The following is a 4,426-nucleotide window of genomic DNA, read 5'->3' as shown; positions in this document are numbered from 1 at the left end:
TACCTCACTCAATCAAACTCTTGGATACTTATCTAAGTAAAAGAAAGTGCTAGTTCACTTTATTTTTTCTGCTAGTATATATAAAGTGTATCAGTTTGTATCATGTGTTTAGTTTATTTTGTTTGTACTATGCCTATTTGCTTTATACTTTATTATGTGTAAAGATGTAAAGGACCACAATGTCCTATCTATGTCATTAGCTGCGTTTGTCTTCCATTTTCTCCTATATCAGAGAGAGTTGTAATATGTTTGAATCATCAAAAAATTACAACCACTTTCTCTATTATATGGCTTCGTTCTAAATCTCCTCTCTCTTGAAAATCCGAGTCTTTCTCTTATTCATATATTCCTTTATCAAGGCATTAGTATGCTCTACACTTGCCTCTCTTGAGAACTCTGTATATTAGAAAATGCCAGATCAATATCCATTTGCTATAGTCCTTCTAATGTAGTTTATGTAATAATACAAAAGGACAAGGTGTATAACTTGCCGAAATGTGCATAACTTGCCGCATAAGTTGTGCAGTTCTGCACAGGGAGAAGAAGCAATATTCCAAGCCTGCCGAAACCTGCATAAGTCACTGTATGACTTATGCAGACTTACTCCTTACTTATGCAACTTCACGAAAAACTGCATAACTTATGCAGTTTCGCACTCTGCTTATGCAGCTTCACGGAGGAGACAATCAAAATAGCCAAAACTTGCATAAGCTACTGCATAACTTATGCAGATCCATTCTTTACTTATGCAGCTTCATGTAGAGAGCCTTAAACATGCTGAAAACTGCATAAGGGCCTGCATAACTTATGCAGTCCACTTATGCAGTTTCATAGAAGACTCCAAAGCTTGAAAAAACTGCACAACCAACCTGCATAGCTTATGCAACATCACGGGAAGCACCTGAAACCACCAATTTTGCATGGAATCTGCATAAGACACTTGCACAACTTGTGCAACTCTTTATAATGAACTGGCAGAAGATTCCCTCACGTGAACTTCACCTCAAACACACCATTTTAGGGCTACTTGTCAGAAAGATATAAATATGTCCTTATCTCATTTTAAAGGGGGAAGAGGAAAATGAGAAGAAAGTGGAGAGAGGTAGAAAAAAATCAAAAAATAGAGCAAGGGGGCGCCACTTCCTTTTTCTAGATCAGATTTGGCTTCTTCTTCTTTTTTTCCCTATTTCCTACCTTTCTTGTATTGGGTTTCTTAGTTCTTAGCATAGACTCAAGTTTTATTTCCATATTAACTCAGAATTTCTTGTAAATATTATGGATAGTGAGTAGTTTTCATTAGATTCTGGAGTTGGGATGTAATATTTGAAATATTTTATGGATTTTGATTGGGTAATCCATATTTTGTAGTTTTAATGAAGTTTTATTCATTTCTTGTGTGCTCAATGACATGCTTAGTGTAGGATCTCATTAAGTATTGTTCCTAATCCATGGTTGAAGCACCGAAAGGAGATAACCTTATGATAGATAATAAAGAAATTGGACTTAATTAACTTAGATCTAGAAATAGACTAAGGATTAAGAGAATTTATAGATTAATTAAGGAACTTAATGAGTCTTGATTAATTTTAACTCCATGAAAGTAGGATTAGATTGATTAAGGCACTCTTTGTCTCACTCGAAAGAGTATTCAAAGGATTTAAGGATTAATCTCCTTAAAATTCGTAAATTTCATAAGATTGGATAACCAATTTAAAAATCCCAAAATAGCTTGAATATGAACTCCTAAACTCCGGAATCGCCCCTTTTATCATTGTTAATTACTAATCGAATTTAATTGCTTGCCATTTTAAATCTTACTATATTTCAATTTGCTTATTTTAATTTGACACAAATTTAGTTGAATTATTATATTATTAAATAGATTATTAATTTTGTATATATAGATTTTACACTTCAATATCTATCAATTTATTGCTTTAATTTCAAAAATAGTTTAAATTAGTTAATTTTTATATAAAAAATTTGATCATTAACACAACTCCTCGTGGGAACGATATCTTTTCTATATTATTTGTATTACTCGTGCACTTGAGGTTGGGCCACATCAAGTTTTTGGCGCCGTTGCCAGGGAGTTGTTTGTTTAAGATTGAATTCTTGATTATTTTAGTTGTTTATAGTTTTTTTTTTTTGTTATCTTTTCATTTTTTGTGTTTGTTTGTTCTTTTTAGGTACTCTTAATCTTTTATGAGAAGAGCTAGAAGCACAAGTGACACATCCTTATTGTTCAATCCTGAAATTGAGAAATTTTGTAGAGCCAATAAGAAAGAAACTACAAAAAGGAAAGAAGCCTTGAGAGCAACTGAAATCGAAGCAGAAATGGCTGATGAAAGAATTAAAATTGGTGGTGATAATGCTAGAAATGATCGAAACAATGAAAATACAGCCCAAGGTGAAGAGGTTGTAAATGCTAATGTGCCTAGGGGAAGTATGATGGATCATGCATTTCCTCGTTTTGATGACTAGAGAGAGAGTATAGCAAGACCAAGAATTGATGCAAATAGCTACAAGATGGATTTTGGGGTTCTTCAAATGATTCAAAATTCTCAATTTGGTGGACATCCTTCCGAAAATCCACACACACATCTAAAGAAGTTTGCTATGATTTGTGATATGCAAAAATAACCTAGAGTATCTAATGATGCAACAAGATTGAAGCTATTCCCATTCTCTTTGAAGGATAGAGCATTGGATTGGCTTGATTCTTTACCTCACAACTCCATTACAAATTGGGAGCAACTCACTGATGCATTTCTTGCACATTATTTTTCACCTGGAAAAACTCAAAAATTGAGGAATCAAATGATAACTTTTAGACCAAGAGAAGATGAAACTCTCTATGAATCATGGATGAGATGGAAGCAATTAGAGAGACAATGTCCACATCATGCCATTCCAAAATGGATGATAAATCAGAATTTTCACACCAATGTTACTCCTGCAATTAGAGGGATTATTGATGCTCAAACAGGTGGAGAATTTATTATGAAGTATGAAGATGAAGCTTATGAGCTATTGGAGAAAATTGCAAAGAATACTCATCTTTGGAGTAGTCCAAGAGGACCAGCTCCAACTCAAAAGAGGCAAGCTGCTGGAATGTATGACTTTGATCCATTCAACATGATTAATGCAAAGTTTGATGCACTTATAAATGTTTTGGCAAAGAAGATGGAAGATTTAAGTATGTTGGTTAGTTCATCATCATCATCTGGAAGTTCACAACAAGTTGCTTATACAGAAAGAACTACCAGCTGTGGAGTAGACTATGGAGAGCAAGTTGCATATGTTGGTAATTATGGAAACAAACAAATGGGGAATCCTTACTCTCAAACTTATAATCCAGCTTGGAGGAATCATCCCAACTTTTCATGGGGAAATCAACAAAATCAAGTCCCAAATTAGAATCTTCAACCACAACAGCAACAAGGAATTTTATATCAGCAAATTAGGCAACCGTTGCCTAATTTTCAGCAGAGAAACATGAATCTTCCACTAAAACAGCAAGAACAAAGTTCCACCACAGAAGCTTTATTACAACAGATTCTTGCTAACCAAACTAAGCATGATAAAGAGATGAGAGAGATGAAAGCAAGGCTAGAACAGATGCAAACACAAAACAGAATGTTGGAAAATCATATTGCACAACAAGCATCTTCCTTAGGTACCAAGTCTTTTGAAAAACTTCTAAGTCAACCGGAAAACCCAATAGAGCAGTGTCAAGCTATTACTTTAAGAAGTGGGAAGGTTGTAAACAATGAGAAGAGTGAAAAAAATAAGAAGAGTGAAAAAAGTGGGAAAAGAGAAAATGAGAAAGAAATTGATAAGAGTGAAAAACAAGAAAGTGAGAAAGAAAGTGCAGAAAAAGGTAAAGAGAAAATGAAGAGAAGGAAGAGAAGTATATACCTCCAGAGCCTTACAAACCACAATTTCCCTTTCCACAAAGATTTCAAAAGCTAAGCTTGATAAGCAATTTGGGAAGTTCTTAGAGGTTTTGAAGAAGCTATACATAAATGTGCCTTTCATTTATGCTCTTTCATAAATGCCCTCTTATGCAAAATTCTTAAAAGAAATTCTCTCAAACAAGAGGAGACTTGAAGACCATGAAACTGTAGCTTTGACAGAAGAATGTAGTTTCATACTCCAGAAGAAACTTCCTCCTAAGCTTAAAGAACCCAGAAGTTTTTCAATTCCATGTCATATTGGAGAGTCGTGTTCTACAAAAGCTTTATGTGATCTAGTGGCTAGTGTTAGCCTTATGCCCCTCTCCATTTATGAGAAGCTCAATATGGGAGATCTTAAGTCAACCCACATTTCTCTTCAGTTAGCTGACAGATCAATTAAGTATCCTGAAAGGATTTTAGAGAATGTGCCTCTGAAGGTTGGGAAGTTCTATATACCTGTTGACTTT

General features: G+C 34.4%; 1 non-coding gene across 1 annotated transcript; it reads right to left on the bottom strand.

Moving 5' to 3' along the window:
- Window positions 1-2,805: 2,805 nt before the first annotated feature.
- LOC131177529 (small nucleolar RNA R71) lies at window positions 2,806-2,912 on the bottom strand. Its single transcript, XR_009146972.1, has one exon. It is a non-coding gene; the product is annotated as a small nucleolar RNA R71 (small nucleolar RNA).
- Window positions 2,913-4,426: the final 1,514 nt, after the last annotated feature.

Source organism: Hevea brasiliensis, unplaced genomic scaffold (assembly GCF_030052815.1).
Source record: "Hevea brasiliensis isolate MT/VB/25A 57/8 unplaced genomic scaffold, ASM3005281v1 Scaf539, whole genome shotgun sequence".
Classification (NCBI taxonomy): Eukaryota; Viridiplantae; Streptophyta; class Magnoliopsida; order Malpighiales; family Euphorbiaceae; genus Hevea; species Hevea brasiliensis.
This window is presented reverse-complemented; position numbering and strand designations above follow the sequence as displayed.